This window comes from Helicoverpa zea, chromosome 3 (genome assembly GCF_022581195.2).
Source record: "Helicoverpa zea isolate HzStark_Cry1AcR chromosome 3, ilHelZeax1.1, whole genome shotgun sequence".
Taxonomy (NCBI): Eukaryota; Metazoa; Arthropoda; class Insecta; order Lepidoptera; family Noctuidae; genus Helicoverpa; species Helicoverpa zea.
In genome coordinates this window covers 11932263-11959082 of record NC_061454.1, presented here as the reverse complement: position 1 = coordinate 11959082, position 26820 = coordinate 11932263, and the positions used below count along the sequence as shown (strand labels likewise).

The following is a 26820-nucleotide window of genomic DNA, read 5'->3' as shown; positions in this document are numbered from 1 at the left end:
TCCGTCAGGGGCGACGTAAAAATATGAGGGTCAAATGGCACAATCCTGACACGATTCACGAAGTCTTTTATCTTGTTATAAAATCTTATTTATTGAAAGATTATTTTTGTAAGTTTTTATTCAAGATTTCGTGTATTTTTCTTGAAAAACGTTGACCTTCGTAATTTGATACTAATCAGTGAAAAAATAGTATAAAAGTAAAAATTACCCCACAAAATAATAATACATAGATAGATAGATAGATAAGATAGATAGATAAAACATTTATTCGGACAAACGACAAGACACCATAAAGATACACAATAAGAAATAAAACAAAACAAGAAGTGGGTAGAAAGACAAACATAAAATACAAAAATTAACGGCGTGGCGCAGTGTCTTACGCTTGCACCGAATGGGAGTCCAGCTCAGCATGTGTCAGGTAGAATACCTGACGCTGGTATTCTGCTGGATCCCGAAAATGACGCACGGACGTCGAGTAGATGATTGGTGTGTGCTGTGTGTATTTGAAATAAGTGTTTAATGTTCTGTGTGTGTTGTGTTTGAATATGAACTATGTAAGATTAATAATGAAGTGCAAAAATGATGCATCGATTTCAAATGGAAAAATGTTAGGCTGTAAAAACGAAAAGTAATTGAATAAAGCAGTTAATTATTACATTACCATACGACGCTTAATTAAACTCGTCAGGGTCAAAAATACAAACGAAAACAGAAAAACAACCCTAATTTTCATTAGCGGACAAAACGGATGAAAACAGTCAACATTAATTCGCCAGGGGAATCCGGGAAACGATTAAATTACCACAAAAGGCAAGGAAAGCCGAATGACTGCAATAAAGCTATATCATGTTATGACGCCGCCACTCAAATCTTGGCCATTAGGCGAAACGAGCCCAGCTTTATTAGGCATCTACTAAGCTTTACAATGATTGAAGTGTAACAGCACATGAAAAAGAAGTATAACAGTTTTACCGCCAGTTAATTAGTCGAAAAGGATTATTCCGTCCGGTTACGGCGATAACAATCCGCTTTAGGAACTCCGTTGAGCTTAATAATTGCAATTATTAAAGGTACGAGGGGCAAAGCTGGTTGAAGCGTTGCAATAGTTTTCGTTCGAACTTTCCCATCGAAGATAGATAATTAAGTGGCAATAATGAACGATTTGGGTTTGTACGGGCGCAATGCAGTTATAGAAGTAGTTGTAAAGGGGTCGGCGTGAGGCGAAAACGCCAGACGCGCCGATAACGTTTCGCCGTAAGCACGGGCCGTGGAACCGCGAGCGTTCCGAGTTACGTAAAGCCGTCGCGGTTTTTTGTGAGCGGTGTTTTTGAATGCAACCAAGTGTATTAGTGAACTAGTTAAAGATTATTTTGTGTGCGCTTTTAACGGAATATGTGAAGGTTTGTTGGTATTTTTTTTGTTAAAAAAGTTTGTAACTTTGTAAGTTTTGTTTAATTAAAAGTTTATGTAGATAGTGGCGGTGCTACGTGGTATGTTTATATTTAATCTGTATTTAGTTACATTACAATTATTATTTTTAGATACCAAAACTTATTCGACTTTCAGGTAGAACTTATTAAAATGTTCAGTGTCCAATTCATATCGTTATGTATTGAAATCATAAGGCATTAATAGATATCTACATTACAGGCGGATTTTAACCCTGTAAATAGGCGGTATTTCAAATATTGAATTGCCTTTTTTTATTTTTATCCAATTATACTGACCGTTATTAAAAACTTATTTGTTTAAGGTGATACTATAATGTTACGAACAAGTCAGCAGTATAATCTATGTACATAAATAAATACGTATGCATCACCTAATTATCATCGGTTATGGTGTTTATTTTTTTATTTCTAGGTATTTTAAGAACCATTGATGCATCATCCTACTAATATTATAAACGCGAAAGTTTGTATGTATGGATGTATGGATGTTTGTTACTCTTTCACGCAAAAACTACTGAATGGATTTTAATGAAACTTTACAATAATATAGCTTATACATCAGAATAACACATAGGCTACAATTTGTAAACATATTGTTCGAAATACTAAACCTGCGCAGACGAAGTCGCGGGCACCAGCTAGTTATGAATATATCATGCATTTTTTAAGCAGCAGGAATTCAAAAGGAGCATCTAATAGTGTTAAGTAGTTAGCCTTGACATTATATGTATTTAAATACTAAAAATGTAAATACTAAGTTCTTCCTACGCTGTTGCCAATAGTTTGTTGTCAATGACTAAGTCTATTAATAAAAATCCTCTCGGGTAAGAAATAGAAAACATATTGGGAACTCTAAAAGATTTTCGAAGAAAAAAACTTTCATGCAAGTAAAGAATTATATTTATACATGTATGCCTCATTGGCTGGTTGTAAGCTTTTGACCGCATTATCCTAAGTTCGAAGCCATTGTATCTTCGAATCATAAAATAAATATAAAATTCCTCTACAGGAGATAAACGATTTTATCTAAGAAAACGTAACGTTAATGGCAAAATACCAAGTACGAAAACTGTTATTATTTTTCATCCCCTCCATAAATATTACGATGAGAAAATAATGAAACCGTCATTATTTCTCGTCCAAAACACTATTTACATAAAGCCTACAAAAACGTAATAACCTTTCCAAATATGGAAATAATCATATTTGCGGGCTGTGAGCATCTGCGAGATTGGTTCAAAGGAATTCTATTATCAGATCAAGTTGCTCTATGCGGCTGTTTGGCACATTTTATTACTTCCATATAACTTATATGACCTCCATATTAATATTAAAGCCACATGCATGGTAATAACAATCCTCCTTTATTTCAAGAAAAAAAAACAAAATGAAACAGTGGCCAGTGCTGAACGATCGAATTCAGAATTGGAACGCAATTTGAATTACGAATGAGTTGGAAAACTTGGAGGTGTTGAAATAAGCGCTTAACTTCTGTAAGTAGCGAAAAGGTTCTCCGTTTTACCGGATTTCACTACCAACAGCACTAGCGAACTAGTCAAGTCCGCCAAGATTAAAATAACGAAAAACCTTTGCACTAGTGAACCTTAAGTCCTTGCACTAGAGTTGAAAATAGCATGAGCTTTATGAAACCAATTCGTTTCTTTGAGCCTGAAGTGGTTAATAAGGCCGCTAGTTTTTACTTACATGTTATGTTTTAATAAGTTAAATGGTAAACAAACACCGACATGTTAAGCCACCAGGGTATATTGTCAAGGGTAGTGCGGTCATGTTCATATTGTAGTGTATGGATATACCTATGTATCTAGGCGCTAGTGACTTAATTGGCTATGAAATTGATACGATGGTGAATAATCGATACCTGAGGTAGGATCGAATAGGATGGTGGGATGTCGGCTTTTGTCTTTTGTTTGCATTTAATATGTCTGCATCTGAATCAATATGAATTTATTTGGTCGCAAGATCGTACGATATAATTGGAAAGTCAAGTTTTAAATATTTCTACCAAAAATTCAAAATTGATGTTCAAAATGCAAATTGCGTGCTATTCAGAAATGCCTGATCTCAAATAAAATCTTCAATTTTAAAAGTATTTGACTTCGAAATGATAATATTCCAATCAAAAATCGCCTACGTCACGAATCTTTCTCCGAAAATTCGAACCAGTCCCATAGGACTTAGTGTCGTCTTACTTTTTTTTAGAAAATATATTTCAGATTTATTTGATCAGAACTTCGCTAGTTATTACTGCAAGCGATATTAAGCATATAACGGAGCGGTATAATGCTTTTATTTACAAAAATGTACAATTTCATGACACTTATATTAACGAGAAAGTTTGGATGCGTCAAAGTTTGTCAGTCTTTCACACTTGAGGTAATTTGCTGGACAGTAATAAAACTAGAGTAATATAAAAGCTACTTTAAGGGGCTCATGCTACAGGTAAAACTGTGGGCACTATGTACTCCTTCTTCCTTCTAATTATTCTCATTAATCTACCAAACGAACCAACCAGAGTATGTAATATATGTAAAAGCTACCTTGGGGGCACAGGATGCGAGTACAGCCGCAGAAAATAACTGGATGTCCTAATTATTCTCCCCAATTTCCTTATTTTTGCCCCCAAATTCATGGACTTGAAAGAGGAGTTAGCTAACCATGTCTGGGGGACATCGATCATTATCATTGACAGGTACAGCGAGTCGGTGATGGATTGATCAGTTTGCGTTTTACCCCACATCTTGTAGTCGGAAATTATTTTGTTTATGTTTCATAGTAAGATTTTTGGGGTACCTATTTGGACTACGTAATACTTGGCTTCGAGATCAGATAGCAGGGGATCGATCGATCTATCTTTCTATTCATAAGACTGCCTATTAGAAGGAGTACCTAATAATGTTTTCAAAATTGTAAAAAAATCTTATAAGAAAATAAACGTGATGAATTATTTTGTGTCTTTATAATAATTCTGAGTTTTATTAAATCGCTATTTTTATGGCACAGCTTAGAGATAACTTACCACAATTTCAAAATAAAATTCACACTTTATCTTTTTGCAAAGCTATCTAATAGGAATTCATAGCCTGCGTTTTTCTTGAACGGCTCTCGTTACGGTAAGTTAGTTTGCTTGCTAGAAAAGCTCTCACAGTACACAGCCAGGTAAGTTACAAAAACATAAATATTATATTAAAAGATGCCGTAACCTTTATATTTGTATTTCGACGGTGACAGATTAAAGTCTCCTCGATGCCTCAATACTCGATAACAAGATCCAATTACAGATAGGTATTGATGCTTAAGCTTTTTTGATATCATCAGACCACAGCGTTAGGCAATAAATTTCTCAGCACTAGAAATGTAAACTTCGCTCAAACTGATATTTCAATATATCGAAAAAAAAAACTCGAAAAAACTTTTTTCGCGGCATACGATCGTAAATTCTATTTGATTAATAGCTGTACAGTTTTTTCATGTATTCATAAATTGAGGGGCAACTTATCTTTTTCATTTTTTTTTTCTTTGTAAATTGGTGTTTGATTTTCGCGCGCGTACACAAATGTCAAAAGTTTTGATGGAGTTCGGAATTGAGTTATTGTGTGGTAAATAACTTAATTATTGCAAGAAAAATGGGTTGTTTCGAAAGCTGAAGAAAATAGTGAAATGTACTTACGATTATGTTTTGTTTATTTGGCAAATACTAATTTGTTTTCCTTTGCGTAGTTGTGAGACAAATGCGCATCAAAAGTTTGATGTTGTTACTTCTTTAGTTAGAGTATTACATCTTTAGTTGATATTGGTCATAGTATGTATATTATTATTTGTATAACATAGGTTCATTAAAACTACGTTTATAAACTAATAAAACAAAAAAATATAATAGTCTTATCGATATGTCATTATTTATCGGGATGAAATTGTACTCCAATTTTGTTACAATAATCAAAATTTATTTCTACTTCAATTTGAAAAAAGATCCTTCTTGTTTATTGGCTCACACGTTTTTATATCGGATAAATCACACAAAGTCCCTTGGGGGACCAAATTCGATTCACCCCTTGAAAGCCTACATGCAGTACCTACATGTGTGAACATTTTTTTTGTGTAAGCTGAGTTAAAAGACGTTTTCACAATAAGATTTTTTTGTGGCAATTTTTGAGCATGAAAGTTTAAAATACACTACAGTAAGTAATAAAGTAACTAATTCTTTTTACCTTAAAAGTTATGGATAATTCTTAAACTCAGTTTTTGTTTTATCATCTTCATCACGTATCAACCAATTGCCATTCCCTCTCTCAATGCCCCTTTTTTCCGTAGCGTTCATATTCCGTAGTAAACATAATGTAGGTACCATACATATCAGTAACACGTATTTTTATGAGGTGGTGTTAAAAATGTAAGCGTATTAATACAAAGTCGCTAAGTGGCATATTGTAGCTATGTAAACTTATCACCGTACACGAGCTTCAACGATGCCTTTCTTCAAAATTTATGTCTCACGCGCTCCGCTAACGCCCCAAACATAAACAGTTAGAGCTCTCTCTCATTTAGCACAAACTCTATGCAAACGAAACTACGCATAAATAACTCTAAAGACACACATTAAGCATTAACCAAATCGCAACAAACCAATTTATTTACACTTCTTCCAAAAACTGCAACATTTACTCAGAAACAGGTAACAGAAGAAATATCGCGTTGTATTTATAGAAAAACAGACGTGAAAATAGTGATATAAATAACTATAAATCTCGCCTAAAGATCATAAAGTTCCCAAATCGAAATTCTCTTGTAAAATCCGTTCGACCGAATCTGGATTTACGGCTCCGGTTATTTTTAGATGCAAACGGATCTTAAAACGGATCTTACACAACTAAATGATGTACTGTCAGTGACGTCCGGAATATTGAGTTGAACGATAGTCGATTGTCTTCTTCAATTGTTATTGCTTTCAATCATATCGCGAGCCTCATATTTTCCACGCGTTTTCATGGTATGGAAATAAACTAAAGTTTACCTTTGCGTATACATATTAAACCAACTGATCGCTAGATATGTTTAAAAGTCCTATTATGGTTGTTTACATAAAATATTACAATATTGTCATTTAATGTTCTTTAATCAATTTTGAAATTAAATAAGTCCTTATAAAAACAAAATCTCATCATCGACACCTACTGTAAACATTGATACTTTCCAAGATCTCATGACTTCATTCGTTCCAAAATATTAATAATCTGAGGGCACGGCAGTGCCCCAGCCAAGACTCGAGCAAAGCGGGCACGGCCGTACCATCTTTTCTCGGAGCGTTTCGCGGCTATTTCAGCCCCCTGTATCTTCCATGTGAACAAAGCTAGGAGTTTAGGTTTTCGATGACCAAGAGTAAGTATTAGAACAAGCTCAGTCTCAAAATTACAAGACATTTGAATAAATAGTTTACGAGTTATGAGCGATCAAAGTTACACCATTTTGTCACTGACTCACTGACCGATCATCAAAAGTCTAAGGTACTTCTAGCAAACTTAGAACCTTCAAATTTGGCACCAAGATAGGTTATTAGCTACATATAAAGGGAAAATTATAAAAACCTTAAAACTTAATAAAAAAATAGAAAACAAATTTATATTTGCAGTTTTTCAAGAACATTGTGTATGAATTTTGACTGCATTGATAACTTTGTTATTTATTTATGTACAAAATGTTACTATTTGTTTTATTGTTACGTAGTGTGGTATATTGTTATTATGTATTAAATATACATACATATGAATAAAAAAGCTAGGTTAAAATGAAATGAATAATGATAAAATCTTTCATATTAATGCAGTGCGATGAATACTCCATGCTCGCTCGATAGATGGCGTTGTCCTGGTCTAAATCGCGCTATGGTTTCGTTACATAGCTTAGTATAAGTAGTACTTAAAAAAAAACTAATAATTTCATGTGATTGCGCCATCTACCTCTGAAATAAATCTCTTTTATTCTTAAAGATATTCGATTCAAAAATTCGTCAATTTCAAAATTTTTTACTTTATTAAAAAAAAATGTTGTTTACGTGCTACTTTAGAGGTGTACATATTTAGTTTGTTATATATTTAGTTAGTTGCATGTAAGTTAATTTAATTTATTATATACTTAGAGAAGAAAGATACCTACAAAAATAAATTAGATCCCACCAAAAACATTAAATGTAAAAAAAAGCCAATCCTCTACGCAATTCCTCCACCGTAAAAAGTTTTGAGATCGCATAGAAGCAAAGTGAACGAAACTATTGATAGAGTCACAAAATATTGATTTATTATTACAAATAAAGTTGAACAGGACTTGGCTTCTATGCGATCTCAAAACTTTTTACGGTGGAGGAATTGCGTAGAGGATTGGCTTTTTTTTACATTTAATGTTTTTGGTGGGTATAAGTTTATAGGTACACTGTTTTTGTTCCCGTTGTACACAACTACCGTTGACAACATCGCAGGCAGTGTAATCCAGATTATGCAAACCAAGCCGACCCGAAATTGGGCTACCGAGATACCGCCAAAGGTCAACCCGTAAGGAGGTATTAAGGATGCATGACTTGACAGCAAAACAAGAAACGATAACCTTGAATATAATTAAAACTATTGTTTTGATACTCGGCCAACTCCTTGTTATATAGTTTTAGAAAGCATGCATGTCCCGGCTTTCATTTCAACATACTTAGCCGTCGTCACGGGTAACATCCAGGAAGTATGACAATCAGTCTTTGCTAGAAATATTGGGTTGCCTGGTTAACTGGGATGCGGAGGTCAGATATGCAATCGCTGCATATAAATATCACTGATACTTAGCTGCATTCATGATAAGTATTTTACTTCACTGAAAACCATCCCTTATTTCGAAAAAGGGTTTTTCAATATTTTACTACTGTTTTCGATCATCAGTCATTTAAGTGCCCATTGTCGTCCATAAAATAAAATATACCGAGTGCTTAATATTTACGTTGTGTAATAGATGGTCACGGAATAGATGACCCTGGCTTCTTGCCATCAGGCTTTTAGCAATGAATTTATCATTATACATTATGTAGTACCTATATACTGTATACTTGTTCCGTTCGTGTCTTATTCTCTACTCGTGTATTATTTCTGGCAGATCTGTGTATTATGCCACAAAAAAAAATGTATTGCGAACAAATAAGAAGGGTTTTTTGTTCAAAATGTCTGTGCCAAGTCATCTTTTATAATGTGGACCATTTTTACTAGGCCATCATCAGAATTACAGAGCACATCGAAAGTATAGACAGACCATCTTGAAACTCGCAAGAAAGTTAATCAGAGCCACAATGGACGGCAATCTGGGGTATATTAATTGGCATCCGATATTGATTAAAGGTACTTTTAGCGATATTGCGTTGAGCAGTAACTTAGAACTCGAGTACTGGCCTGTCTAGATGTTTAATGAGTCTGTAAATATGTTTAGAGCAAAAGTTAATCTTGTACGCAATATTTTATTGGTTGTAGGACCAATTTTTCTTTGGTTTTGGGTCTTGAAATTTCGAAGCAATACATTAGATTAGAAATTGGCAATAAATCAGTTCAACAGCTTGGATCGAGTATTAGGTATATTTTTTTTTCATTTCTCTCTATTTAGTATATATTTGCTATATAGTGTAAGTATAGCTTTCGCCAGTGGCTTCACCCGTGTCCTTACTTTGCATCGCACTTTTTTATTTAAATCTTATGAAAATTGACAATCTGTAGAACTTTATATCTCCTAAGAATATATTCTGTTCCCGTTGAATGGATCGAGTTTTGGCTAACCTATGGATTTTGGCACGCGTATTACAGAAGTTTGACTTTCGTATGAATAGGTTTTCAACGCCCCAAATCACTTCATAGTTGAACAAACTTTGATAGCAAAGTATAACTCAGAATATTTTTATAATATCTACAATATTTAGTAAAATATGTAACATCGACTTCATATGTTATGTCCATTGCTTTTATGACTATCAAAAATTTTGTAATAAGTTTTATTGATCAAAAAACTGCAAAATCTGCAAATTCTAACATACTAACATACCACAACCTACAAATCTATTTTAAACACCAAACAGCAAATTCCTCAGAAATCAGATTCACTTTAAACACTTCAAAAGTTAGAAGTACAGATAGACAGTCTAATACAGAACAGCCTGATAATATATACCTATATCTGTCTGTCTTGATGTTTCGAGTACACGGCTGCGGTTGGCTGGATTCATGTTTGATGCAGAACGTGGTAATTCTGTTGTCGGAGTATTTACATGACTACCTGCTAGTTGCCTAGTTTGTCAGCAAGTCTCTGGGGCTAAATGTTATGAACTTGAAGAAGAAATTACTTTTACTCCATCATCATCCTCCTGCCCTTATCAGAATTTTATTTGGAGTCAGCGCAGCAGCAGTTTTTTCTTCCATACTCAACTATCTGCCGTCATCTCACAAGTTACATTTTTGTCTTGCCGTAGTAACTAGCTTAAAGTAATGATGCTTATTTTATTGTATTGGTAAAACTATGATTTTCATAATATCGATATTACAATCTTAACTTTAAATTGTCTATCATTTCTAAACTGCTGTAATAAATCCAAAATTATGTCATCAATTCAAACTTACCATAAGCATTGAAGGCCAGCCTATATCATATTTTTACCGGTGAAATAAAATACGTAAACGGTATAGTATATTTCCGAACAAACTAAATACAATAAGCTTTGTACTGATTCATTCAAACTTTCATAAGTACTTCTTTTATTTCCCTATTGTAAGGTTTGCAGAGAAAATAAATTCAGAAGACAAAAACCGATATACAACAGGGCTTCCATATTTTCTTCAACAACAAACAATATAATTCCAAGGAATGAATTTTCTATAAATACTCGGAAATTGTTCTAAGGAATTCCGTGTTTTTACGATTCATTGCGCTATGACACGATATTTCCAAAAGTTTATAGGTTTCCTGCCCTGATTTCAGTTTATTTGAAGCACGGCAAATATTTTTATGTTAGTGAAGGATTCATATTTGATGACGTTTTATTGTGTTAGCAGCTGTGTTGTAAAAAGTTGAATCGATGTAAGACACTTTCCTGCTCGCCGTTATTCTAGTTTTTGCCTGCCGTTATTTAAATATGACTTATTCACGTTTCAGGAACATCAATTTCAGCAACTGGATAAAAAGTCACGTTACAGTCAGGTCCAGTACCAAACAGTTCACTAAGGTTTGGCGTGAAAGTTCGACAGACCAACCTACATGGCCTCTTATTTACTACTCCCTAAATAAGTCCAAACATTTAAATTCACTTCTCGAAAACTCTCGGTATCTCTTTTCATATTCCATTTAATTAACTCGAAAACTTATACAAGTGAACCTCAGTTATAGCTATCTACTTACATTAAAACAGTTAAAGGGATTCAATGTATCGTAAAAAGTATCGACATTTTGCGAGTTTTCAATATTCGGTAGGTTTTTATTTTAACTCTTCGTGACCCCTTTGTCAATTGAATTTTAATCGAGTGCAAAATGTTTATTTGAATTGGAAATGAATTGCCAAGTCAAGTTTTTTACCAAGCCAAGAAGTATCTATACTAATATTATAAAGCTGAAGAGTTTGTTTGTTTGTTTGAAATTTCTTTCAGTGTTAGATAGCCCATTTATCGAGGAAGGCTATAGGCTACTTTTTATCCCGGTACGGGAAGTAGTTCCCACGGGATGCGGGTGAAACTGCTGGCAGAAGCTAGTGATAGATATACATTGCCAGGTTAATTCGAGATTATATAAATGTAAGTTCAGTTAAGTGTTATTTAATTACTTACTATAATGATGACTTTTAGTAATTCAGTAGTCAGAGATACGACATTTGTGTCTTATAGAGATGTTTAGAAAAATAACAATAGCTGGATTTTTTTGCAATCCAGAGTAAAGTGCCAAAACCTTTATGTGATGACGATGGCAATTCCATCGCAATTCGTTTTAGTGACAATAAAATTCATAGTTGTGTTATAGGCTTTATATGATGCCACGTCACGTATCAAGGCCTGTCATAAAGGATTTTTATTTCAAAGGAAAAGGTATAAACGTAAGAAAAGTCACATTACTTACATGTTTGTTTTATTTTGGTGATGATTTGAGGTAGTTTATTGGTGTCGAATTTTTCGTTGGTTTATCCATCTGTTGTGATTTAATAGAAAGATTTTGATATTATGTGTGTATCGATTATTGTGAATGTTATACAGTGTAAATTTGAGTCTATATAATGTGCATATATATTGAAATGAGGATAAATAAATTCTATAAAAATGAAAATGGGCAAATTGTAGTTTTTATAGCACGTAGAGAAGTTCAGTTCTCATACGAAAAATTGATTGGCTATGTGAAGCAAATGCAGTCCAAACTCAGAATAATTTTATTAAGATTGCAGGTTTGCAGTATTGTATTCTGGTTGATTGATTGATGTAGCTTTATACCAAAAATCACTTAGCGTTTACATTTAGAACTTGCAAGAGATAAACTTCATTCACGCTTTATTTTGGTTTTCAATTTTGGATTTTGGAGTAAGTTTTGAGACTATTTTTAGCTTAGATATGGCGTCTTAAAACCTCCCTAAAATAAAATGGAGTCGCCTCAAACTCAAATGTTTAGATTTATATATTTTCAAATACTCAAAATATTTTTTTTACAAAGTGTACAAACGTTATAAATACCATACTTTTCACTAAAAGAGTGAATCAAACTAAAAATCAAGTCCAATCAGTAATTAACTGCAAATCCAACGAGGTAGAGTTTAAAAGTAATTTAAAAATAACGGTTGAAAAACTGCACTAATGGACGTGCGTGTTCGGAATGAGGAAACTTACAAATGATTTTAAAACAGACGTGAATTTATTTTTATACCTGCTCTGAAAAAAGCCTGTATATTTGTGTAACTTGAAAGGCAGAAAGACAGGAAAATATTTTTGACGGAGAAAATAATAGGAAAAAACATAAAATAAACTCATGCTTAAAAAAGCTTTAACTTGCTTTGCTAACAACGCTATTTTTTTTGTCATCATCTTAGTAATTTGTTTTTAGGCTTTGCATTATATTTAAATCATGTTTTCATTTTAAGAGCTCCCACACACTACAAACTTTTAGTCGGCCAGCAATTTATTTTTGCTCATAAATCGGTATGCAAATGAATGGTAGTGCACACATAACGATGATCAGGTATTTGGTACACAGCCTCATTAACAATGCAACATGGCAACATTAACATTGAACTTAAACTATAGATAGCAGAACTCCATTTAAAGCACCTGTGACTTTTTAATAAACAGACATTATCATATAACTTAAGTATGTGGCTTAATTCCTTGACAGTAAGTCCTAAATAATCTTCTTGTTGAGAGATTTAGGTGTGCTTAAACGTTGTCATACGACAGCTAAGCTTTGTCTTATCTTCAATGAGCGCGGCAGCGGTTGTTCTCATGTTATCTTTATTTCACAAATAGGCCTGAAAATAAAAGATTGTGATATTATTATCCTAATTTAGAAGGTGGTATCTGGATACCTAACGATTAGCCAGCTATCTAAGAAATTCAGAGATATAATTAAAGAGTTTCTGATACTATCGTTATTGCTATAAAAACTGCTATACCTTTTGCAAATTATCTGGGTTAATTTACAACCTTAATATATATGTACAAACTGAGAGACCTACAAATTCAGGCCCAACCAAACCGAGCCCTAATAAATATTTAACTTTCATTCACCGTAGTCAAGTAGACATTGAATTATTTATATCTTCCCAAATGATACAATTCTTCGTTTCTTCAATTTTAATTCAGTTCCGAATAAAGACCCTAATTGAGAACGAGGGGGATTATTAACGTTTTCAGTAACACCATTCTTTTAAGACTGGCGATAAAAAAATGTTGATTTTCATTTATTTTTATTCTTTTCCTCGTCTCTGGATTCCAGATTCAATTTGCGTGAAACCAATTATTGGGCAACTTTTAACGGCTTTTCAAAGAAACGTTCTTAATTCAAATGTTTTAGTTATTGGTTTTTTGATTGTTTCTTATTTCGATTTTAAGGCATATTTTTTCCAATTTCAAAAATGATATTGCCTTCTATTATAATTAATATCAACACAGCACTTTCAATCCCAACTTCATTATCAAGCTTTACTGAACACATGCTTAATACATGTTCAAGGAAATGCCCTAAGTCGCTACTAAGCCGAGACCGTGTCGCAAACCACGAACAAACTAACATTACCGATTGTAAGGCCGTATACATATCTGCGAAGATAGTACGACAACCCTAATCGACGTTGAAATAATGTCATATTATATACTCTAAGACGTTGGAGTTCATACGCAACGATGTTATGAAGATACGTAGGTGTGTACGCACCCTAAGATTACGCGACACACGGAAGCATTACTAAACTTAAATATAAACAACCCAAAGTTATTATTACATTACCAGAATTCCGAAATTAAACTGAGAGTGATATGCAATGTTTACTATTATTATGTCATATCAACGTAAGGTTTTCTGTCGCCCTAAAATGAAGTAACTAAAAAAAGTTTAAATTAAGTGAAAAACTATCATGAATGAAAAATCACATTTCTAAAGATGCAGAGCAGACTAGCGATATATAAAATCAAATACAAGTGTTTACAAACAATTCTATTACGTGACGTCAGAGATTTAAAGACTGATCTCTACGATGTACCAATATTTTATGCATTTTAATAGACTGTGTAGCGTCACAGCAATTTATTTGGGAATTCATTATATCTCATCTGGTTTTCCAATGCCGATACTGTGGCTAACAAAAGCTTAACCATACGTAATCGAGTGAATTATTGCCGGTAACCAAGGCTCTGAGTTATGTCTCAATGAACAGGTCGATTAAGATTTTGGAATTATTGCATTCTCACACACAATTTGTCGACTACCGTTCAAAAAAATACGTTTAAGTGCAGTATAACCTACTCTCAGGATCAGACGAAAATCCGCTAGTGTGGAAAGCGCTGTTAGTGTACCGAGAAAAAATAATCTTAGTGTAAAACCTCAGTCATTCTTTTAACTATTACTAAACAAATGTAGTAAGCCCCGGAGTTGAATAACTCCAGTCTTCTTATTGCAGTGAGGAAGTTTTTTTAAAAAAAGTTGAAGAACACGGTGGATTAGTTGGATTTCTACCGTCTAAAATCAAAATCATGTTTCCCATTCGCAGCTGAGGTGGAAGAGATTACATAATGGAAAGATTTAGTACCAAGGCTTATCTATCGGTGTTTTCAAGAAAGGAGTTGTTCAGACTTTTTTCAAGGAGTTGACTTATCATTTTTAAAGCGAGTACTATAAACAGCTAAATTACGCTTGTTTTTTGAGTTCAAAATAGTGCAGTGAGTGGGCATCGAACACGCGTGTCTCGATGGCTAGACCAACACTTTGGCCATTGGGCTATTGTCACAAAACACAAAGCTTTCGTTATGAAAGTTTTTCCAATACTATAGTCTTTTTTAAAAACCACGCTTTCGGAATTGGCGTTTTCTAACTTTAATGATAACATTTTAGTTGCTAAGCAAAAATACATAAAACGACATAAAACTCCAGTAATTACTTTGCTAACAATATTACAAATGTGAAAGAAATGACAAGCCATAACTACTAAACCGTCATTCGTCTTAGTAGTAAATGTCAACCTTTACTACCAGTACCTACCTAGTAGTAAAACATTTCGTGTAGTTAGATAATGGGGTAGTTTCGCGAATATGTAAGGGATAATAGGAGTAAATATTTGGTGAGTATTGTGGAGTAAACGAACCATTAAAAAAGGTAAATTACAATTACAATGTAAATGCAGAGCAAATTATTAAGAAGATTACTGTGTAACTTGTTTGGTTATCAACATTTTACATTTCAAAGATTTGTACTTCAGCGTTACCATAACAATTAATATTGGCTGAAAGTGTAAAAAATTAATGGCAAATTATATAGTTCAATTTTTTATAGGTCTATCACATAGTCATTTATAATATAATTATGTCTTTAACAGAAGGTGTGTAATAGAAAGTAATAGTAGATAATAAGTAGAAAAATGTTTAGCTGGTGTAAATGATATGAACTTGCAAAATATAATAATAATGCATAAAATACGCATTTTAAATCACACGTACGTAAAAAGCCTAGTCTACCATTATCGTATCATAAAAATCTTTCTGTATCGCATCCTTTGTTTTTGCCCTTACTTTTACCAAGTTTTCACATAAAACCATTGAGTTTATCATACAAATTACCATCTTATAAAGACCGGATACAAAAATCCCATAGTTACGCCATACTATGGGAATCAGGGTCAAGGGTAACCAGGGCTATACGATACAGATGAGCTAATTACTATGCAGGGCTGTGCCTAACCTGGCCTGACCCTTAGTAATCCCACCCCCGTATATAGGTTATTTGGTTTAGAATTTAGGGTACCTACCCAATTCAACTCACGTTTCTCCAACAAACAATGTTGGCAAAAGTAGGTGCTCAATTTTAAACGGGGTGTACTGAAAATTTAATTATATTGAACCACTTTTACATAGCACTTGCAAAGATTTGGAATAAGTAGGACTAGAAATCTGTGGCCAATATAATAGAAGAAAGTAACTTTCTCAGTGTTATTTAATAGGGATATAATAATATAATCCAGAGGTATAAAACACTATTTTTTATATTTTTCATGACAGTAATGGATAAACAGAGGTATTTATCTCGTGACAAATCTGAACTCCAATGGCTATACCTTAGTGTATCTTCTGTTAGGAATCGAAAAGTTAACGACAGGAGATTGATGGCGCATCATTTGTTTCTTGCCACTTGCCAGGAAATTGAAAAATAATTATTTATATCATCATTAACTAAATATAAGGCACGCAGGATCAAAGCATCCTCGAATATCATCTAATACATACATTATTCATTCAACATTAAGCGTACAGATGAGAACAATATAATGGGTCGTGCTACAAACCGTTTTATTGTTTATTTATAAATACCAGAGATTTTAAGCGCTTTATATTGTGGATTTGAAGTGCTGAAGCGCTGTTTCTTTGAATGAATTTATTTTAGGATTTCATTATGAGAAGTAATCAGAGCGTAAAGCTGGTCAAACCTACTATAATAACTGAAAAGAAAAGAATTTTGAGTACCAAAGAAAACTTGTGGGTGTTTGTGTGTATAGAAGAACCAATATAAAGATATTGGTTCTTACAAAAATACAATGAAAAATACAGAGTATTATTAAGTAAAGTATGATAACTAAATAAATGCACATAACACTAATAAATATACTGAATAACCCAAACCAAAGACAAACGTCAACCGAACTACATTACCAACGCTAATATTTAACCAGAGCAGTTAAACATAAACTCGTGTAGTTTACTACAGCGTTATCGTACGTAGTCTAGATTTAACTAACAGATTTCGCGGTTCAAATGCAGTGTTTGTAGACAGTTAATGGTTCCCTGTAATAGCTACTGACTGGAGGTTGCTTGTGGTAGGGTGTAAGTAGTTTCAAGTACTGTTGTAAATAATAAATGGGTAAATTACATTAAATAGGGCGAGGGGAAATAAAGTTATGAATGTAAATGGATAAGTGGCTATTTTCCTTATTAATATAAAATACCGACATCATGGTAAAATAACCTGAGAATAGGTTTCAAGCAGTAATGGTAGGTACATGTCATCATTGTCGCGTAGGCAGAATTGAAACTACAGTACAAGTACCTTTTTTGTGAGTGAAATACAAAAAAAAAAAACTCATAACAATCACGAGCCACGTAAATAAAATCAAAGTATTGTTCCGAAGTAATCGATAGCGAAAGCTTTATTCGTTAAGGATAACAAAAATTCTGGAGGTCTATAGAATCCTTAATACGACCAAAGAAACTCGAATTGGAGACGGAACAATAAAGATAAGTAGGCAAATCTGGCTCGCGACTCAAAAGACCGATTCCAAGGACTCGGCTGTACGTTTTACAACTTTCTAGTGAAAAGAAATTACATGCAAAAGAATTTGTACTAAGTATATTACATGTGGAGTCCTTATGCGAAGGAGTAATTGAATTAAAGTAAAAAGGGGAACCACGTTACGATCTTTTGTATATTTTTTTTCATTTATGAGAAGTTTCCGAAGTCAAAGTCAAGTTTTTTTATTTTATATAGTAGGTCTATGTAACAGCTCTTTTGAAACGTCAAAAAGTGGGTCTTGTGGAGATGACCCGGCAAGAAACTAAATACCTACACGCTTTTCAAAAATAAAAAAAACCATCATTTACAATAAACTTACACTTAAAAAAGTAGACACAAAACAAACATTAAAAAAATACGCCTTCAAAAAGCAAATTATCACAAAATATTTTGCAAAATAAATCCGAAACGTGAAAAGAAACGAAGCCTACATTGGAATATACCACCATTCATATTCATTGACGCTACCCTCAGGAACTACTTACCAAGTCTTTATCCACTCGCCAATTTCCCAGACTGTGTAATAGGGAACACGCGAGTGACGCATACAAATTAGAATATGCTGTACCTATATAGCCCTAGGTTACACTGTCTTAGGTAAAATGGACCTTAGAGGCTTTGGTTGAATTTGCAGTTGCGCTTTTTTTGACGTAGTAGGATACTAAAGGTAAGTTTTGAAAGCCCACTACAATTTCCGCGGCTGCATGAAAACTATCGATATCTGAGAGCGACTACGAGTGGCCAAGGCCTGCCGGGGTTGCGATATACTCGAAAGAGTTACCGCGGCCCTGGAACATATAGGGCTTAAGAAGTAACATGTTGGGTTTTAGTCAGTTCCTATCAAAAAAGAACACATACCAACTAGCAGTGTAGCTGCGACCGATTTCATGCAGTCGCGGCTCGTGAGGTCAGCAGTTGCAGTCGGCAGCTAACATTCATGACGTACCTTAAGGCCCAGAAGAGTTAAATTCGGTGAATTCAAAACAGTATTGTTCATGCCAAAAATAATGGAACAACTTTTTTTTGTTTGACTGCGGTTTCAAAACAATTCCGAAAATTACAGCAATGACGTCACTAAAATTCCCTAAAACGTTACGCTATGGACTATTAATTTGATAATTAAATGTCTATATCGCTAATAAAAAAAAGCTTGTAGGCGTAGACGTTCATTCATGTTACATTTTAATTATTATTGAATTTTACGTTTCAAGGTTTTTCTATACCTCCTATGTAAACTTTGTTTTTAATAATGTGCCTAGGCTTTTCCCAACTATACAGCTAACTAAGAGAGTTTTAATGGAGCAACTGCCTGTCTGACCTCCACAACCCAGCTTCCAAGGCAATCTTTGGAAAGACTGGTTGTCAGACTTTTTGGCTTCTCACCCGTAACGGCTGCCAAAGACAACCAAATGAGAGCTGAGACTCACTAATTCCCACCCACGTCACTATTTAAGCTAAAATGACCTAAAAACCTCGTAAGTCAACCAGTCTTCATAACAACTGTTTGGCTACGGTCCACTATTGCACAAAAGTGTGCTTTGTGTACATTGCCAAATTAGAGGACCTGCAAACTACAGACTAAACAGCCGGCCAAAAGTTGGCCGATGGTTGTCAAGTTTTCTTCTTTTGCATATATTCTTGATTCTGATCTTTTCAGTCGGTCTGATACTGGGTAAATACCTGATCTCTGTAATGTGCGTACTACCATTCATCTTCATACTTATTTGTGTGCCCAAACAAACTATCGACCGACTAAAAGTTTGCAGTGTGCTCTCAGTCTATGCTTGATAACTGGTGAGAGGTGTCGATCAATATGAAGCGTTCAAATCTGTATGACAAAGCCGTTCCGGATTTATTTGAGTGGATTTAGTGAATGTAAAATTGGTTTGAAAATGTTTTATCCAAGGTATTAAATGTTATTGGGACTCTCATCTCAATCAGAATGATTAATTGAGTGATTTATCAACAGTTTTCTGTGACACGTCGTTTCATAGCAGAGGGTCAAAGTCCGTTAGTGGTGTCTGAAATTTAAGAATGTCCTACTAAGATCACTTAACTCGAATTATAAACAAAAAAATAGTAAAGTTGGAAGACTGATTCTAAATATTACTTCACTTGGGCGAATGTATGCTGTCTGCATTTTTCTACATATCAAGTTGCAGCTAGCTCCTATCAAAATCCTTTAGTTTACCTCTAAAGCGAGGTGATAATTTAACCAACAAAATGTGGTATGCAAACCCAAATTATCCTCAATAGTTGACGCTGTGAAAATGTTGTTGAATTTCGAAATACAAGCCAATAGACACCAGCTAATTATTAGCTGACATTTTGGTTTCGCGGTAACAGCAAATGCTCGTGTTGGCCAAAGCGAATACTGCATAATATTTTAGCTATCATAAATTCTTACTAATATTATAATTTCAGGAGCAAATTGTTCTGTCACACTTTCACGCCAAAACTACTGAACCAATTTGATTTAAATAAAAGATACAGAAAGTTTTAGTTTTAGAAAGGATCTAAAAATACTTTTAGATGATTGTAACCATTATTAAAACATAATGCAACAAAAGATTTTTCTAAGGAATAATATTTACCAACCACAGAGCTAGTTTTGGGTTATTTGATGCTCTTTTGTTTCTAAGGCTACACAAAACTACCTACCTCAACAGGCTACCGCTCCGTGATTGAATTTGATCGTCTGAACACGACAGCCGTCTTAGAGAAATGGTGTCTCGGATTAGATTAACATAGAGATGAAGGTCTTGGCTGTCGGTGGCAAACTTTACCTGTCGTTTACAGATATTTACGGGCAATTTCACCAATTTCTTCTGATAAATTGCGTGTACTTATCTGTTGTCTAATTTTGTGTTAAAAATATTGTGGTGGATTGATCATATTCATGGTTACAGGTATTTATGAGACACCTAATAAGATCCTCATTTCAAATCATAGCCTATGTATGCTTACCTATCACTATGAGAAAAGTAAACTCCTACCATTTGTAATAACTGAGTCTTAACGACTTTAACCTATCAATATTGTTTTAATTGCTTATGCATAACAGGACCTCGATGGCTCTTTGAAACTGCCCTTGACCAGCCCTATGTCAACCCATATGTAAACTATCGTTGCATGTTACGTATACCCTCTTGGGATGATACCTACAACCCTGGTACCAAGGGCTCATTTCCTAAAACACAAATTAATGAAAATTCTCAATTTTGCTAATATTTGAAATTGGTCAACCCCACCTTTGTCGTACGTATGTACTTTTGTACCTATTTCTTTGTGACGTCATTTGTCACGTTTTAATTACAATATGCCTTTTGCCCATTTGAGTTATGGAGTTGTCAAAATTGCTATTGGACTTCGGCCATGACCTGTTAAAGTGATTAAAAAATAATTACTGGCATATACTTAATTAGTGAGTACATTCTAAACTGGTGAAAATGTATGGCTAGTGTGCAGTTTACAGTGGATAATCAATATTATTTGGCTTCACGATACCTTTAACCTCACCTCTTACTAACCGATAGTTATCCGACGGATTTAGTCTCGCCTCAATCCCATTCGATTTTGTTGTCGAAAGCTTTACTTTCGTGATTGCAAGACCTTATACTAGTATAGAACATTCCTATACCTGTTAATTAAACAGTTTTTCCTACTCATAGAACGAACATAAAGAAAAACACCTCACTGCTTGAACCAAACCAAAAAATCTCTTGTTTGTAATGATGGATGGCTACCTATTATGCTTTAAGATTGATCACCCTTATAATATTTGAAAAAGCAAAAACGAAAAATAAGTAAAGATTCAACAAATAATAGAGGATACATAAAATTCATTTGTTTATTTATTAGAACTCTTATTCGAAATTAAGTAAGTACAAACGTAATAAAAAGCTCGCGAAAGTAGTTTTAATAGTCGAAGTTTTTGTGAGCCCAGATGGTAGACAATAATGAGTTACCTACTTAGTAACAAATAGCCACTTTTCCATTCGATAACAATGTAAGGAGTAATGGCTGGATAACGACTTGAATGTCATTTTATGCTATGATTAAAACCTAGGCCATAAAGTTAATACGAGTTTTTCTTTGTTGCTTTTACTATGCTATGTATGTAAGCATCATCTACTTTTACTAATGAAATACTTTGCGAAAGTTTTAGTTTACTTAAAAGGACTTAACCAAGGTACATATAGTCAGTACAGATACAGTAATAGTACAGATATTCTAGAGCCTGAGAAAGGAAAAGGCTACTTTTATAAGAGAGACATAGACGCGAGTGGAACCACATCGAACAAAAAATGGAACATAAAAATTAATAAAAAACCATATGTTTTTTGTACATTATGTTTGAGAGGAAATGCGCTCTTTAATGTGATTATAATCGTTGATATTACATTAGACTAATGAGTAACGTAGGTAATTGCCTAGACAAAAATTCATATCAACTCTAAACGAAGGATAAAACGAAAGCCAAATACAAAACCGGACCAAAACATATTCAAAAGGACAATGTTGATTTTTATTTACCTTTTTCATGTTAAAAAGGTTTTACTCGAATATAATTTCGATGTGAATTGAACCATATGAGTTGTCATCTGTCGAAGGGTGAAATATTTTATGTGACGTTGACCGAACATTTTCATATAAATACGATATTTTTATGTTAATGTCCAGTGTTCGATGATATTTCAGGAAATATTTATTAACAGTGATCAATGGCATTTTGTGTCTGACAATATTGATATGTGTCACTATCCGTGTTCTTTTTGAGTGTTTTATTAATTTCTTGTCCTTACAAATATGGTTGATAGAAAAATTTGTTCATTGTTTTTTGCCACACTTCAAGCTCAATGATTTCATCATATGTATTGTAGAAACTAGCTTGCTCTCACTCCCGTCATTTATGAATTACTCCGTTCACTTAGATGAAAAGTAGCCCGTAACATCCCTCAATAAGTAAATAGGCTTTCTAAAACTGTCAATTTTTTATAAATAGTCCATCAGCATCAGTTTAGTGCGTTGAAACAAACTCCTCAGTCTTGTAACATTAGCTTAGATTAAACTTATACAGTAAACGCCATTATACATATAAAACAAAACACTACTCACAAAGTTTCTTACAAAAAAAAATGGCTGCCAATTCTCCCATTCATTTCTTTCACCGGAAAGGTCTCGCCTGTCATATTTACGTTCAGGAACGTATGACCCTCAAGCACGTGACCCCTGAAACGTTCAAAAAATACCCTCGCGTTTTACGAACATTCCAATTTCCTGTAGGAGGTTTTTTTTTATTTGTATTTTATTTAGGTACTTTATTGAAGGCGTTTTGTAAGGTTATAGATATATGTTGCAGAACATGTGTAGATGGCCACTTTGTGTGAGGCAAGCGTTTTGTTAGTTTCTTTGATGTTATGTGTTTGAGGAAATAAAATAAAAAAATATTTGTTGTCATATTTATTATTGCCACGTCATGGTGGTTTTTTGACTGCACTCAGTTTTGTTGAAAGATACTCTTACGTCTGAACAAATACCTATAAGTACTTTAACATTACAAAATATACCTGAGAATATCTCAAAAATATAACTTACCTTTTGAGTTATAGACATCGGCAATCAAGCACAAAGCATAGAATGCGACTGTTGCTTTTTCGTCACCAAAAATTAAATAACAAAACAGGAAACAGGCCCCCGTAAAAAATAATTTCAATAAAAATAAGACCCCAGCAAAAATCTTCAAGCAAGTTTTTCGCTCGCTGACTATCACAGCGCTGAAATCGAATTTCTCGAGGCTCATATCGCGGAACATCACCAATCAGTACAAGTACGAAGGCATTCTATGTATATATGTAGGTATATAGATATTTATGTTTACTATAAAAGCCCGGGAACGTAGTATCTAGACTGGGGCTTTGAAAAGAGATTTTGAAGAAAGTGTGGTTTGAAATCTCCCTAAAATAAAGACATTTAAATGAATTACTTTGAAAGGAGCGTCCTTTTTTTATATAACTCCTTACTTAACATTGAATTAAATCTTGCGCACTGTAACATCATCTGTCTAGCCTTTTCCCAAACTTTCTTGGGGTCGGCTTCCAGTCTTAACCGAATGTTGAGTACCAGTATCTTGATACATGAAGCGACTGCCTACAGGCCTCCTCAATCCAGATACTTATGTAATCCGATATCTAAACGTGCCTTCCGAAACGCGTAGAATGTCGTCTAACATACACAAGCATTTATTTTTGATTATGTTACTGTAAACTTGTCGAGTTTTTAATAGGTATTATCCTACACATACCAGAATCTCAAACACCGATTAATCACAAGACCAATAATTTCATCCATAAATCACTCAGTTTTCATGGCCCCATTTTTAATCCTATCTTCACAATCCGCGCACAAGGCGGTGTACACCTCCCCTAATAGCCTTGTCGATTACTTGTCATATATTAGCTATAGGCTACGTTCACACGCGCGACACTTACGCCGGGAAATAGCTGAGACGCAAGGAAATTACAGAGAGAAACATGCTCTTAATTCTTACAGCTAGTCTATTGGTGTTTGTTGCTGTGCAAGTTATTTTCATGATTTTAGTTGTGTAATGTAAGGTAATTTGTGTAAAAGGAAAAATATTGAAGAGATAGAGAGTGAAATATGCTCCTAATCCAAAATTACTTCCATTGCTGTCTTTATTTTCAAAGACGCGATTTTCTTGAGTACTCTCTGGTGATGTTGGATCGCCGTCCAAGAGAGAGTGAAGTCAAAGTTTTATTCAAAGTAGGCTGATAAATGGTGAACGGAAAAGAGTGAGTTGCTCTACGTAATGTGCAAGTGCACTTTAATATGCTGATAGCTGATCTCCTTTGAGCACAACTGAAATCAGCAGTGTTTTCAAAAATTTTAATGAAGTCGTTTAAAATTACTTCTTATAGTAAGTGGTGAGGAAAATTCTGCAAATGATAACGTAATGTTAGAAGCTTAACACTGTGGCACAATTTGCAAAGATTAAAATAAGATTAGCATTTACAGTGTATGCTTAAGCTGTGGGTATATGCAGATTTCTACTCCGCAAATGCAACGGAAAGACATTTCCCGTTTAGCCTTTGACTTTGCATTTTAATGTTCTATTCTAATTGCAATGTAACATAATGAAGGGACTTAAGAATTATTTGATGATGTTGGGACTCAGATATCTTTAAGATTCTAATATTTACCATTCCACATAACTATACAAAATTACTAGAAAAATACATAATTGAGACCATAGTCTCAATTATGTATTTTATAATACATAATACATTAACGTTCCGTATTCTTAAACGAGACTCAATTTATGAGACTACTGTTCATCTGTCCAACGTCGCCTACTATGCTGTAGTTTAATATACAAACTATCTGACGCAATATTACAAAACCACAATGAGACATCTACATTCCGATAACATCACCGACACTGTCAAAAACAAATGTGACCGTTGCCTAGCAACACAGGTGTTTATTGTCTGTAGAGACAGATTAACCGATGCCTTATCTAAAGCTTGTGAATCTATCAATACATGTAGTTTTATCACAACTATGGCCTGCAAACGTGTTTCACTAAGTATTATAGTTAGTAACAAGTTATTTTCCGTTCGAACCGAAAGTTTTCGCGGATCAAAAGTTTTGGACGATGAAAAGCGCTGGAGGGCAAAAGTACGTAGTTTATGTGTTACAGTTTTTCGTAATATTGGTTCAATAGCTGTTGTCTGTATGTAAGTGTTTGATCTTAGGTGTATGTATTTGAAACTGCAATTTTGGTTAATTTATCTTCTGGTAAACTTAGTTCTTGTCTTCTTTGTGCCAATAGTATATGTGTTTGACGATCCATAATATAGCCGGATACAAGTAATAGGACAGGGTTTTTTCTCTTTGCCATACCGTCAAATAAACTTAAATCCATAAAAATCAAGTAAAAATGTACAAAAGAAAGTGAATTTCAAGTAATAAACACCAAAACACAGAAAACTTGGCCTCTATTCAGGTGGCAGTTTACGTTTATCGCCAAACACCTAGTTTGTTTTTGTTTATTTCCATACTTTATTACGTGAAAACGCACAGAGGGCCGAATATTTTTATAGTTCGCTGCATGCCACATTATTCATCACTTAATAACATTTTGACACGCGTACTTTCACATATTATAACGTTATATACTTACATACTAAGCTATAAGCATTTTGTTTTTACGTTTTTTTGTCCTGAGATAATTCGTAAAGCGTTGTCTGGCATGCAGTAAGCCGCTTTAGTTTTCGTATCGATAATGCAGTTATTGTAAGGAAAATATACGTTTATTGATTGATTTTAGGATTATGTTTATAAATAGTAGCCATATAAAAACTAGTTGTGTGAGTGATAAATATGCTACATTTGTTCTTTGTGCATAGTTAAGTATACGTTGAAAAGTCCAAGACAAATTACTAAACTAAAATGAACAAAGAAATTCGATTAAAAAAGTTTATTCAAGATAAAACTAATAAAATAAGAAAAATACTCAACAATGTCTTCACATAAATCCATTTTCGTATAAAAACACGTACCTAGGTATCACATAATATGTCAAATTCACAAGAGCCAATAAATCGCTTAACCCTTTTCATTTCAAGATCAATTTGAGCGTCCTTCATTACGTTTTCGATAAAAATATCTGAACTTTTTGAACCTCCTATATGACATGTTGACATTTTTGTTAATAAAGGGCATTCGATTCGAGTTTTTTTTTTTTATCGATAACAATAGGCCTGAGGGTATTATTTGGTCATGCACTACGCTAAAGAGGTCGTGTTTATCAAGGATTAGCTAATAATTATTGGTGAAATTATTCAGGGTTAATTTAAAATGGCAGGTCTATCTATATTTTTGGTGCTAAACTGTAGGTCCCGGCTGTCATTTGAACATCTTTGGAAGTCGTTACCCTAAGTTAAAACCCAGTTCCTAGGTCTGACAACCAGTCTTATAGTTTGCCCGGGTAACGGGATACAGAAGCTTAGATCAGCAGTAGCTCATTGTAAAATACTACATAGTTGAGAAAAAGCCTATGCAAATAATGATTTTCAAATTTTTTGTTTGGAAGCAGGCCAGACAATACCTAGCTGCTTTAGCAGTTATATCAGGTATAGGTAAGGGTTTTAGCATCATTCACATTTTGCCTGCAAGAAATGTTATACCAGTCCCGAATTTCTACTCTCAAGTGTAAACAAACATTTTGAATTGACGGCATCTCACAGATGTCTTTTCCCATGGCGTTTCTTCGAGAGAAATAGCTTTTTTCTTCTTTTAA

At 33.9% G+C, this 26820-nt stretch overlaps 1 long non-coding RNA gene across 1 annotated transcript in view; it reads left to right on the top strand.

Moving 5' to 3' along the window:
• The first annotated feature begins 1218 nt into the window (after positions 1–1218).
• The window catches only part of LOC124646342, a 58895-nt gene continuing 33293 nt past the window's right edge, over positions 1219–26820 (top strand). The window contains exon 1 of the long non-coding RNA XR_006986324.1: positions 1219–1403. This is a non-coding gene — a long non-coding RNA (uncharacterized LOC124646342). The remainder of the gene's footprint in view (positions 1404–26820) is intronic.